We start from the raw sequence: 14,997 nt of genomic DNA on the forward strand, positions 1-14,997 counted from the left end.
AGAAAATTTTCCCACTCCAAGGACACTGCCGATACCATTCCCTTTTGGGCACTAGCTGCGGCTTGTGTTGTTTGCTGCCCTCCTGGTCGTCCTGGGTTTGCGGAAGTCAGTCTGTCGGCGTACAACTGGCTAGAGGAGGGGGAGGATGTCAATCTCCTCTCTAAAGTCTCCACAAGAGCCTGCTGGTATTCTTCCATTTTGACCTGTCTGGCTCTTTCTTCAAGCAGTTTTGGAACATTGTGTTTGTACCGTGGATCCAGAAGGGTATAAACCCAGTAATTGGTGTTGTCCAGAATGCGCACAATGCGTGGGTCGCGTTCAATGCAGTCCTAGGCCGAAGAGGTCATAGCCTAGGGTCACAAAACCTGTTTATTTGGGCAATTTCAATGGTGGCGAGTCTGACGTACATAAATCGCAGCAATGGCCGTTAGCAACGTCTGAATCTCACGAAATGTCTCATGCAGGTAGAAGACATATTGTTAGACTTGGGCTCCAAAGATGGGTTCCCTACATATCTGCAAACCAGAGTTACAGGGCTCCAAATTTGGTAAAATCCCCCATAGGCTTTCATTGGGCCTCCTATTTACAGTTCCAAAATCTCACATCTTTTCAAAGGGCAATTACTCAGCAGTGGCAAATTTTCTAGCATTGTAGGGACCCTTAGGGGGAACATGACTGGTGAGTTTCGGGCCCCTAGGCCAAAGAGGTCATAGCCTAGGGTCACAAAAACCTGTTTATTTGGGCTATTTCAATGGTAGTGATGGTGGCGTACATAAATCTCAGCCATGGCCGTTAGCAACGTCTGAATCTCACGAAATGTCTCATGCAGGTAGAAGACATATTGTTAGACTTGGATTCCAAAGATGGGGTCCCTACATCTCTGCAAACCAGAGTTACAGGGGTCCAAAATTGGTAAAATCCCCCATAGGCTTTCATTGGGCCTCCTATTTACCGTTCCAAAATCTCACACCATTTCAAAGGGCAATGGCTCAGCAGTGGCAAAACTCACCAGTCATGATCCCCCTAAGGGTCCCTACAATGCTAGAAAATTTGGTACTGCTGAGCCATTGCCCTTTGAAAAGATGTGAGATTTTGGAAAGTGAAATAGGGAGGCAATGAAATCCTATGGGGGATTTTACCAATTTTGGACCCCTGTAACTCTGGTTTGCAGAGATGTAGGGACCCCATCTTTGGAATCCAAGTCTAACAATATGTCTTCTACCTGCATGAGACATTTCGTGAGATTCAGACTTTGCTAACGGCCATTGCTGCGATTTATGTACGTCACCATCACTACCATTGAAATAGCCCAAATAAACAGGTTTTTGTGACCCTAGGCTATGACCTCTTTGGCCTAGGGGCCCGAAACTCACCAGTCATGTTCCCCCTAAGGGTCCCTACAATGCTAGAAAATTTGGTACTGCTGAGCCATTGCCCTTTGAAAAGATGTGAGATTTTGGAAAGTGAAATAAGGAGGCAATGAAATCCTATGGGGGATTTTACCAATTTTGGACCCCTGTAACTCTGGTTTGCAGAGATGTAGGGACCCCATCTTTGGAATCCAAGTCTAACAATATGTCTTCTACCTGCATGAGAGATTTCGTGAGATTCAGACTTTGCTAACGGCCATTGCTGCGATTTATGTACGCCACCATCACTACCATTGAAATAGCCCAAATAAACAGGTTTTTGTGACCCTAGGCTATGACCTCTTCGGCCTAGGGGCCCGAAACTCACCAGTCATGTTCCCCCTAAGGGTCCCTACAATGCTAGAAAATTTGGTACTGCTGAGCCATTGCCCTTTGAAAAGATGTGAGATTTTGGAAAGTGAAATAGGGAGGCAATGAAATCCTATGGGGGATTTTACCAATTTTGGACCCCTGTAACTCTGGTTTGCAGAGATGTAGGGACCCCATCTTTGGAATCCAAGTCTAACAATATGTCTTCTACCTGCATGAGACATTTCGTGAGATTCAGACTTTGCTAACGGCCATTGCTGCGATTTATGTACGTCACCATCACTACCATTGAAATAGCCCAAATAAACAGGTTTTTGTGACCCTAGGCTATGACCTCTTCGGCCTAGGGGCCCGAAACTCACCAGTCATGTTCCCCCTAAGGGTCCCTACAATGCTAGAAAATTTGGTACTGCTGAGCCATTGCCCTTTGAAAAGATGTGAGATTTTGGAAAGTGAAATAGGGAGGCAATGAAATCCTATGGGGGATTTTACCAATTTTGGACCCCTGTAACTCTGGTTTGCAGAGATGTAGGGACCCCATCTTTGGAATCCAAGTCTAACAATATGTCTTCTACCTGCATGAGACATTTCGTGAGATTCAGACTTTGCTAACGGCCATTGCTGCGATTTATGTACGTCACCATCACTACCATTGAAATAGCCCAAATAAACAGGTTTTTGTGACCCTAGGCTATGACCTCTTTGGCCTAGGGGCCCGAAACTCACCAGTCATGTTCCCCCTAAGGGTCCCTACAATGCTAGAAAATTTGTCACTGCTGAGTAATTGCCCTTTGAAAAGATGTGAGATTTTGGAACTGTAAATAGGAGGCCCAATGAAAGCCTATGGGCGAATTTACCAAATTTGGAGCCCTGTAACTCTGGTTTGCAGAGATGTAGGGAGCCCATCTTTGGAGCCCAAGTCTAACAATATGTCTTCTACCTGCATGAGACATTTCGTGAGATTCAGACGTTGCTAACGGCCATTGCTGCGATTTATGTACGTCAGACTCGCCATTATTGAAATTGCCCAAATAAACAGGATTTGTGACCCTAGGCTATGACCTCTTCGGCCTAGGACTGCATTGAATGCGACCCACGCATTGTGCGCATTCTGGACAACACCAATTACTGGGTTTATACCCTTCTGGATCCACGGTACAAACACAATGTTCCAAAACTGCTTGAAGAAAGAGCCAGACAGGTCAAAATGGAAGAATACCAGCAGGCCCTTGTGGAGACTTTAGAGAGGAGATTGACATCCTCCCCCTCCTCTAGCCAGTTGTACGCCGACAGACTGACTTCCGCAAACCCAGGACGACCAGGAGGGCAGCAAACAACACAAGCCGCAGCTAGTGCCCAAAAGGGAATGGTATCGGCAGTGTCCTTGGAGTGGGAAAATTTTCTGACACCCATGCAGCAGCACACAGAACAGCAAGCGTGCAGATCCACCTCCAACACCGATCGCCTGGAGAAGATGGTCAAGGACTACATGTCAGATGGCGTAGCTGTGTTGAACAATCCATCTGCACCCTTCAACTATTGGGTATCGAAGCTAGACACCTGGCACAAACTGGCAATGTACGCAATAGAGGTGCTGGCTTGCCCGGCAGCCAGCGTTATGTCGGAACGCTGTTTCAGTGCTGCCGGAGGCATCGTCACAGATCGGCGGCGTATCCGCCTCTCCACAGAAAATGCAGACCGTCTGACTCAAATTAAAATGAATCAATCCTGGATTGGAAACGACTACGCAACACTCCCGGACCCCAACCAAGTAACATGAACAATGAACATCTGTGATGGGTTAGCGTTTCCGGTCCCTGTTTATTGAACCTCTCATCTGTATTACATTTATGACTGCATGGCGACAAAATGCAAATTGCTATCCGCACGCTTCTTGTACTCATGCAAGGCCTGGGTTGTTGTGTCTCAAAGCGTGGCCTTCTCCTCCTGCGCCACCCTCCTCCTGTTCCATCACGTGTGCTGCTGCTGGGTTAGCGTTACCGGTCCCTTTTCCTGGAACCTCTTATATGTATTACATTTATGACTGCATGCCGACAAAAAGCATGTTACCTGTGCAAAGAAAACAGACATTTCCCGCATTTAAAAGACAGTTTTCCCTTTGAAACTTTAAAATCGATTTTCTCAAAAACTATAAGCTCTTTTTGCTAAAAAATTTTTTCCTCTTGTACCCACTCCCAAGGTGCACATACCCTGTAAATTTGTGGTATGTAGCATGTAAGGAGGCTTTACAAAGCACAAAAGTTCGGGTCCCCATTGACTTCCATTATGTTCGGAGTTCGGGTCGAACACCCGAACATCGCGGCCATGTTCGGCCTGTTCGGCCCGAACCCGAACATCTAGATGTTCGCCCAACACTACTACCCAGTACTGCATATATATTCAAAAAACTTAAAAAAAAGGGCAAAAAAACTTGCCCTCCGTAAAACATTCTTGGCAAATGCTTTCGACTTGGTTTGTCTTCCGCTGGCTCAAGGGTCCATCTGACCACAGATGCCTGGTCTGCAAAGCACGGTCAGGGCAGCTACAGCATGCCCTCCATAACGGATTCCCGTTAAAGGATTTAAAGTTAATTCATTTCAAATACACAGCAGGGCCTCGAAAGTCTGCCTCCTGTATTGTTATTTTTGGTCACTACCTCGGGGCGGGCGTGCATGCCTGCCTGCTGCCCTCCTTGGATGTGTAGTGGTAGCCGTTTCTCAGGCTCCACACCGGATTCCATCCCTTATTCCCCAGCCATTACCCGGGGTCACAAATGGCAGACTTGCCCGCCTCCATATGATTCTCGTGAAAGGAATGTGGTGTCATCTTTGCCCGCCATAACTGGTTCTCGTTAAAGGATTTAAAGTACATTCATTTCAAATACACAGCAGGGCCTCGAAAGTCCTCCTCCTGTATTGTTATTTTTGGTCACTACCTCGGGGCGGGCGGGCGTGCATGCCTGCCCGCTGCCCTCCTTGGATGTGTAGTGGTAGCCGTTGCTCAGGCTCCACACCGGATTCAAACCCCTCATTCCCCGGCCATTACCCGGGGTCACAATGGCAGACTTGCCCGCCTCCACAGGATTCTCATTGTAGCGGTACTGAACAAGTACACAGCAAGTAGAAAATGTAATTTAAAAACAAAACGTAAGCTTTTTAACAATGCCATGGAAAGTTGAGAAGGAAGTCACACATTACCTGACATCACTGAGTGAGGAAGAGCAATCTCGCCATGTTGCGCAGTAGTCCAGCATGGCCGTCACTACACAAACAGCTGTTTGCGGTGCGTTACACAGTGAGTTTGGTGTGTCAGTGTGAAGCAGTACTCTAATTACACTCCCTGATTGATGTATACACATGCAAGATGTTTGACAGCACGTTAGGCCTGCAATTTAGCATTCAATGTGATTTCTGCCCTTAAAACGCTGCTTTGCGTCACATCCAGAATTTTCCCCGGGACTTTTGGCATGTATCCCACTCCGCCATGCCCCCCTCCAGGTGTTAGACCTGTTGAAACATCTTTTCCATCACTTTTGTGGCCAGCATAATTTTTTCTATTTTTCAAAGTTCGCCTCCCCATTGAAGTCTATTGCGGTTGGCAAACTTTTCTGCGAACCGAACCTTCCGCGGAAGTTCGCAAAAACCGGTTCGCGAACCGAAAATCGGAGGTTCGCGACATCTCTATTCACATCTACACATCGTAGTTTGTAGGTGAAGTTTCAAAACTACACGTACAAATTTACGCGTAGCGAAGTACCGCTACGCGTAGCTTATGCCCACTATGCGTAGTTAACATGTGTATTGCATAGTGAATACGAATGCGTTCCTTGCGTCTAATTTTACGTGTGCAATTGTATGCTTACAAATTTACGCGTTGGAAAGGGGAATGTACGCATAGCAGAGTTCCCATTACAAGCATTTAAGAGGAATTAATGCGTAAAATTTTCTTCATGCGGGCATAAGCATCCAAATATACTACGCTTCGCACTACGCGTAATTGCGTATTTTAACGCGTAGTCTACAAAATGCATATGAAGCGAATATTTGATTTCGAAGCCGTAGTTTGGCAAAAGCATAATTGCGTAAAACTATGCGTAGTTCCAGCGTAGCGAAGTTGACTGACTACGCCCATCCCTGAAGGAAACATCAGGAAAATGTCATTTTTAGTGCATTTTACTTTGGGACAAATATACACGTATTTAAATGTTAAATTTTTTCATAATGGTGGTCCTTTAAAGGAACACTATCGATTAACATATTTTTTTGAGATAGGAATAGTTTGGAAAGTGCTGCTAAGTACTGCTGTATACATTTGAATGCCTAACTCTTTGTTTACTGTTATCTAATCCCTTTCACAGGTCAGTGCCACCAAAACTGATGCTGAGTGACCAGGCAGTGCAGAGGGTCCTTAAGTGCGGGTGCTCAAATTTGAAAAGGTGCCTCGCAAGTGGTGGGGGACCTCCCCCCCAGCCCCCTTGCCCTGCAGTGACATGTGGTCTTCATCCCCCCAGCTGTCAAACTGTCCCAAACCATTCCCCCCCCCCCCGAGCCCCTCGGCTTGACACGTACATTCAGTCACAGAAGCACTGGCTGCATTTAATGGTATGGAGTCAGTCGGACCTGTCATGGGTGGCTGCACATTCCCCCCTCCTCGTTTCTGGCAAGGGGGTATTGGCTATCATGTGAGTGCTGAATGCAGATGCTGGTTGCCATGTGGGCTCTGCATGCGGGTACAGGGTTTCATGTGGGTTCTGGCTATGTGTGGATATCAAGTGTCATGCGGGTGTTGATTGTAAGTACTTAGTGCTATGTGATATCTGGGTGCATGTACTGGATGTCATGTGGGTGCTGGGTGCAGGTACTGGGTGTGACATTGGTGCAAATACTTTGTGCCATGCCTGTAATAGGTGCTGGATATTGGGGGGCATTGGGTTTCACGTGGGTTTTAAATACAGGTTCTTTGGCTGTGGGTAATGGTTAGGTGGGTGCTTGGTGCAGATAGTGGGTGCCATGTGGAGGCTGTTTGCAGGTGTGAGTACTGGGTGCAATGTTAGGCCTGGGTGCAGGTACTTGGTGTCATATGAGTACTGGATGCCAACTATGGGGTACCAACTATCAGTAGATATCAGTGTAGGTGCTGCAGGAAGGTGAAGTAATGGGGGTGCTGGAGGAGGGAGAGGCCACTGAGGGTGCTGAGGGAGGGAGAGGTCATTTTAGGTGCTGAGGGAGGTCACTATGGGTGCTGCTGGCAGGGACAAGAATGGTGCCATTGGGGGAGGGAGAGGCTACCGTGGGTTCTGGGGAGGCAAGATCACTGCAGTGTTAATGCTGGGGAGGGAGAGGTCAGTATGGGTCCTAGGTGAAGGGAGAGGTCACTGTGGGAGCAGGGTTAAGGGAGAGGTCACTCTGAATGCTTGGGGAGGGGAGAGGTCACTGCAGTCAGGGAGACACCATCTTACCTGCTCCCACACAGCTGCAGGGATGGTTACACTAGGAATCCTGCATGGAACCTCTTTACTCCAAAATGTCCCAGATGGGTGAGGAGCTTCCCGTGGGCGGTGGGCAGAAGTTTCCCTTGTACAGTGGGTGGAGCTTATCATGGCTAGGAGTAGGGCTTATTTTAAAGCAAAAGGGGCCTTTTAATGAGCATTTTAAAAGGGGGGTTGCTTGGGCACCCAGAGCCCCCCTCTGCACATGCTTGCTGAGTGAACCAAGAGTTGAGGGGGTATTCCCTTACACTACATCTGTTAACCCTGTGTGAGAGAAAGCTCTTAGAGAGAGCAGAGGAAATGTATCTTATGTGCAACATTTAACATTTGTAATAGTATGTGAAACCCAACACCAGAAGCATTTCATATAACTTTGCTTCAATATTACACTGTTCTTAACTTGTCAGACTGCAGAGCTTCACCTTTGCAAAAACACAGCTAAAATCTACATACAATGAATTACAGCTTTTGCCTCTGATATTTAACATTAAAAGTAGGAAAATGTTTCCACACCTACTTAGACATTATTTGTACATTGTCATTTTTAAACACTTAGTTTGATAGTGTTCCTTTAACTGCTTCCGAGTGGCGGTGATTGAAATCTAAGCCCTGTTTTGATGCTGGTATACCTGCCAGGGCATAGCTTTCACATCACTGCTGCTGCGTGTTTTCACCGATCTCGTTGCTCTCTTCCCTGTCTACCTTCCACAGCCCACTCGCCCTGCCATCTCTATGATGGCAGAGCTCTGTGAGCTGGTCAGAAGCCGAGTTCATTGGATCCTGACCCTGTCATCAATGTAAGCTACTCCCACTGGCTGACATTGATCACACAATCAGGAGCCAATGAAAGCAGCTCCAGACCAGCTCACAGAGTGGGTGACCAGAGGAGACGGATGTTCAGCGTGGATGGCGGTAGCGGTGGCTATGTGCTATGATTCGTTGGTATTCAGCGGTTCTGGTAACAGCAGTCTCTGGTCCTTAAAGGGGCAGAGACCGCTGGTACTGAAGTGGTTAAAGACACCAACTTTGTAATAGTTCCCCAGTACAATCTTAGCTGGAACTAGGCCACTTATTTATTTAATATTAAAAAGAAGATATTGTCTCCACAAATGTTCAAATACACAAGAAAAATACCACCTGCCTGTTAAAAGCACAAATATGCAGACAGATGTAGGCTGGCCCATCCTCATGTGCTTGTTACTTGACCTGTGTTGTGTATCTGTGCTCTCTGGGTTTATTGAATCCTCTGCTGCCTGTATTTGCTGCCGTATGCACACTGTTCTTATTTAGCAGCAAATGCAGGCAATATAGACTTGTGCTTGTGGCCACCCTGTATGTGTTAAACAGAAGCCTCACTTAGGATGTCTCTTTCATCCCTGTCCTAACCACCCTCTCAGAGGTACCTATCTTGGGGAACAGGTTTGCAGTGTGATGTGGGATATAGATTACTGAAACTGTGTTCAGGCCTCCAGAGTGTTGCAGCACCGGGCAACACCCCATTACACCAATTCCACTTGAGGCACCAGATCTCACTGCACCCTAAGCAAAAGAACATAAAACACATTTAAAGCTAAGAAGAAAAGTGGCAGTCACTCAGACCAAACAGTACCCAGCTTATGTAGGCCTGAAGTGATGAGCTTTCAACCAAAAATAAACCACAAAAACAAGCTAAAATGCTGCATTCCTTCTCTGGAAGTTTTATTTTAAGGTCAGCCACTTTTATGATTAACAAAATATATGCCTTTTTGTTTTATATGCAGCAAACTATTATAATCAGTAACCAATGCACAGTTTATTTAACTATTTATCAACTTAATATCAAAAGTATTTCTTTTTCTGTATTTGTATGTCTATACCTAGAAATGCACATTCTTTATAGCTCCTTTCCCTTGTAGGATTCAGCTGAAGCCTTTAATATATGCTCAGATCCCCTGGGAGGACGGAGGTTGAGAATATGACTTTTCCCTTATTGTTGTATTATGTAACATTACTGACGGTTCTATTGTCCCTCTGCTGAAAGCAGAGGCTTTTTAAAGACATCTACTGACTTTTCTTTATACAGGGTCATCCTACTGATCCATTCACATCGCCTCTGCTCGGCATTCTGTAACACATTACTATACAGAATCCTACACATTTAGCACTGCCTGATTTGGTACTATAAGCCCTACACCTGCAGCTTTAACAAAGCCGTAGAGTTTAAAAAATATTGTGAACCATTTAATGGGTGGATTCAGAGGTCACTCCATTGTATTAGGTTGCAGAATAAAACAGACTGAAAGTTTGTTACTGCTCCCTGTCCCATTCACTTGAAAAACTTTCACTGCATGACCTTTTGGTGTCAAAACATCCTGACTGCTGGCCCCCTTGTAGCTGTTTTAAAAGTGGCTTAATTATTGGTCTTTGTTAATACACGCTCGTTGATTGGGTAATCTTGCCACATAATGTGTGATCATTAAAGGTCACTAAGCTATTATCCTAGGTTAAAAAGTAAATTGGCCCTGTAACTAGATACTTAAACATTTGCCTTTGAAGATTTTTCACTGTGTTGGCAGTGAGTTGGAAGGATTGCTACCGAAATTCAGTGAGTAAAAAGGAGGCTACTGAGTAGTCACTCTGCATGAGGAATTTTCAGATTGTACTTTTTTACATACTTGCAATGCAGGCTCTGGAACCTCTCCTGTATTTGCATACTGCGTTAATGCTATGCACAAACTTTGCCCAAATACTATGTTAACAAGGAATACATTTTTTATTATTATTTCTGCTATGTAAAAAAATAAGATGAAAACAGCAAAAAATGCTCTTTTTAGAGATTTATGGAAACCTGGCAAAACAGGACTGCATAATCATTTGCTTTCAGAGACTGACTGTTCTCTTTATATTCAAAAAAATAGAAAGAGAAAAAGCAAGACTATAAAACAGGGCAAAGAACAGAGCACTAAGTATTACATGAAATACAAATTACAAGCAAAAACGAATTAACTTCTACTGATGTTATGTCAATCAAATACATGTTTGTTTTGTATTGATGCACTTATCTCTTTAGTCATTGCACCACCGGGTAAGGCCACAGTACTGGAATAGCAATATGGTTGAACTGTACCTACCAAGAAGAATGATGTTGCAAAATACAATTACTTAATTGCATTTTTTATATTACACAACGGTCATGATAGCTCTTATCCCTTTTAGTGGCTATTCTAGACAGATCCTCAGAACCCAACTCTGGCCAAAAACAGTATAAAAGTGCAGCAATTTAATAAATAGTAACTAAGGCACCATTGATTTTCTTCACTGCAGATATAATCTATGCAATGGTTGCTTAAGTGCCCAAGACAGTTTACCAGGAAAGGGGTGATGGATTGGACATCAGGCACTTGAAATCACAATAGATGATGGATGGATTTGACATGGATTCAGACAGTGTTTCTCATCATTACTACAGCGTGTACTGTACTCCTTTATGAAAGACAATGTTTGCAGAGTACACCCTGTTGTGGATAACATCATCTCAAGTACCTCTTGACACATAAATATCAGTTATAGTACATAGTACAGGAGTGCAAGTACTTTCCAAACGCTTTGTTATGCTTTTTTCATTACCTAAGTATACTTATTCATACTTAATTATATACAGTATGATTTATCATTTTTAGCATTTCTTTTTACTCCGCAAAATCACTGTAATGTACAGTACTGGGTATGACTATGACAAGTACTACTCTGAACCTAACCCAAGTACCCCAAGGGATATGTGTACCACGTGTTGAGAGCCTATGTATTAGGAGGTTTGGGGTGAGAAGAATGTGCTGTGGGAATATACTTTTATCAGTTGGGGTTAGGAGATTAGGCAAGGTTCAAGTGGATCAATTATGTTTAAGTATGATTTTAAGGGGATGGGCTTGATCAAAAAGAAATATTTTTTTTAGGAGGGAGGTTAAGATTGGGCATCAGGAAGAGGGATTTCCTTAAGGAACAAGGTTAATGTTAGATACCAGGAAGGGAGATTTCATTAAGTGGGACATGAGAGCAATCTGAAAGTGGTTTGTGGTAGATAAAAACATTGGGAGTAACACTGAAACTGCAAAAGAAAACATCAGACAGCCAAGATTTTTAACAAAAAATGACACATATTGCAAAAATCCAACACCCAAACTGATTTGAGACACACACATACAACAGAGTTCAGTAAACAGCAATAAACTGCATTAGTGCTGAAATTATTACTATTGTTATTACTACTGCTACAGGTATATGAAAAGCATGGAAACCTCTCTCAGCTTACATAATAATTTACTTTATTGTCAAGAAAAAATACATCAGTGTTATGTCTTTAATTTCCTAGGAACATCTGTGTACTGAGGTATTTTCTGAACAAAGCTTTTTAGTGAGACAGAAAATTATAACTGAGAGCCCACTATAGTGTAGTAAATTGGATACTGGATAAATAAGAGATTGAAATGCTACTCACAAAGGTTGGTTACCTCATAGGCAACCACTGTATGCACTAATAGGGAAATTAGCTTGTGGGGACTCAGGTTAAACAGCCACTCTCTGTAGAAGATTGGGTGACACCCCTCCACCATGGTGGACAACTGAAGTATTATCGAAACAGAAGTGCCAGTGCTGGATAAATATATTAAAAATAGTTTAAAAAGGAAAGCGGGGTGGACTTATCTCCCCATTGAAGACTCAATGGCCCATATGCAATTCACTTTTTCTCCTGAGTTTTCTCCTAGATAATGTTTCATCTTCTCTTTTAAATAATTTCTCAACACTTTGCCATTGGAAAAGTACCAAGAAGTAGGTGAAAAAGTACTATCAAAATAATTTTGAGCATTTTCTTGCTTAATGGTGGCTTAAAGAGGATCTGTAATGTCAAAACGTCCCCTGGGGGGTACTCACCTCGGGTGGGGGAAGCCTCCGGATCCTAATGAAGCTTCCCACGCTGTCCTCCGTCCCTCAGGGGTCTCGCTGCAGCCCTCCGTACAGCGGCGACGTAAATATTTACCTTCCCGGCTCCTGCGCAGGCGCTCTGGTGGCTGTCGGCTCCAAAGTAGGCGGAAATACCCGATCGCTGTCGGGTCTGCTCTACTGCGCAGGCGCAAGTCTCCGGCGCCTGCACAGTAGAGCGGACCCGACGGAGATCGGGTATTTCCTTCTATTTCTGAGCCGAAAGCAGCCACAGCGCCCCCGCTGGAGCATGCAAAGGTAAATATTGATTTGACAGTCGGGTCTGTCGCCGGCTGTTCGGAGGGCTGCAGCGAGACCTCCGTGGGACAGAGGACGGCGTGGGAAGCCTCATTAGAATCCAGAGGCTTTCCCCACCCGAGGTGAGTACCCCCCAGGGGATTTTTCTGATGTTACAGAGTCTCTTTAAAGGCATTTTATTGACAAGTTATGAAAATATCACCTAGGAGAAAACTCAGAAGAAAAATTAATTGCGTATGGGCCAATATGTCAGTATGAGATAAGAACAAATATTTATTGTTCATTCCAACAATGCAACACATTTCATAGGTCTATAGCCGATTCATCAGGCAGAATTTCAATTATACTTTCACAAACATGTTGAGTCAGACGAAAAAGCTAATTTTGACGAGAAAATGGCAAAAAATCAAGCTCATCCTTATTTTTGACATAAAAACAGAGGCACCGCTGTTGAATCAGGTTGACCCTTCTTACCAAAAATTGATCCCAATGAAGCATCACCCACAATGCAAAGCATAAGTCGATAGATAAGAAGGCTTATCTATCTTCTTCTCACTTCTCTTTTTCCCCTATGCCTCAGTCAGAGAAAAATGAAATGGGGGCCTTATACAGAGTAACTTAAAAAATGAAAAGAAAACTGAAGAGGAAATGGGGTTGGTGTTACTACTCAGAGTTAAGTGTTTGCTGCTGACCCCTTACATTGCCACCAATGCTGCGACAAAGCTGATTTTCCAATGATTTGTTGAATAGAATTTTCTCTCTGGTTATATTTTCTCATCAGCTTGCACAAGCATTTTTATGGATGGAAGATATAGGTGAAGTGTGGGTAGTATCTGCTGTTTATTGAGGGTGCCAATCATTTTGCTCAGTCAAGTCGTTTTTGATGTTTTGAGATGAGTCTCAGATTTTTCTATTCATTGCTTTGTTTTTTTTATTTTTTGTTCTTTCAGTGCCAACAAAAAAAATAAACATGACAATTCCAAAGCATTTATAATTGCAGTAAAGGTAGGAGAAAGAAACACAAACTAGTTTGCAGTTCACTAAATTCAGTAAGACAGGTTAGCAGCAAGTCCACAGCCAAAGAAAGATTGATGGTAGAATAAAATATAATCTTTATTTCAAGCACCAGACAGAAAAAGGCTCATGTCTTTCAGGCCAACGCTTAGCCCTTAGTCTTCACCTGCTTGATGCTTTAAATAAAGATTATGTTTTAGTCTACCATTAATCTTGGTTTGGCTGTGTACTTGTTGCTATCCTGATTTATAATTGCAACAATACTCTGGGAGAAGTGGTGTGTTTTGTGACGTAATTGCAAGAATGCCAATATTTTTGGTCTTGATTATATAAATTTCATTAATTCATCTCATAAATCTTAGATTCTGAGCTATACACTAATACTTTAGTGGATATCAACCGGAATTTTGGTCTGTACATCCGGAGCAAAATTTAAACTGCATTTTGCCAATTTCTACCATGTTTAAACCTCACCAGGACTGGTAAGTGTAATAATTTCATTGATTACAATAACCCATTATTTAACAAATTATCATTTCTAAAACTGTGTAATTATTTCTTAAACTGTTCCCTATGCTTTCTCAGAAAAAAATAATTTACATTTCAACTTTTTGCACAACAACGAGAAGGTTCTGGGATTCTCACCTATGTTACAAATTAGCATTTTTCAACAGACATAGTTAAACTTAATCTGTATATATATATATATATATATATATATATATATATATATATATATATATATATATATATATATATATATATGTTTATTTTTACGTTTTGGCTCCTCAATTATTGTTGTTATTGATTCTATGTTACATAAAATAAAATAATCATATCAATCAATCTATTTGGCCAAATAAGTTTGCACTTACAAGAAATTTGACTTAGCACTTGGCATATAATAATTTATGTTACACAAACAAAATGGGGGGTTAAGGTTAGGCACCACCAGGGGGGTCTTAGGGTTAGGAACCACCAGTGGAGTCTTAGGGTTAGGCACCACCAGGGGAGAGTTTTGTGGGAGAGTAGGGAAAGGTTAGGTTATAGTAAAATATTGATAAGTATTGAAGATATTTTACTAAATGAATGAAACAGTACAATATTGGTAAATTGAACAATATTTAATAACTTTTACGCATGCTCATTTTAGTAAATGTAAAAATAGAGGTTACAGTGGGCAATAGTAGAATATCAGTATATTTAAATAATATTTTTAGAGACGGCCAACAAAATTGATACGAGGGATGGAATTTCTCACTTACCAAGAAAGGTTAGATGAACTGGGTTTATTTAGTTTGAAGAAAAGATGCTTTACAGGGCATGTAAGTGCATGCAGATTTTTTCCGCATGCACTTGTGGTGGTTGCAGGATTGCAACCCACCTTGGTGAGTATATAGTATTCACAACCGTTTTTTCTTCAATCATCCTAATGGTACTACACCATACCGGCTCCCGGTCTCACCCTCTCTATAGGTCGAGGACAACCCCCTTCTTGCGAAGGGACCACCTCAGACCCACACAGACACACTAGCTAATGGG

This window comes from Hyperolius riggenbachi, chromosome 11 (assembly GCF_040937935.1).
Source record: "Hyperolius riggenbachi isolate aHypRig1 chromosome 11, aHypRig1.pri, whole genome shotgun sequence".
Classification (NCBI taxonomy): domain Eukaryota; kingdom Metazoa; phylum Chordata; class Amphibia; order Anura; family Hyperoliidae; genus Hyperolius; species Hyperolius riggenbachi.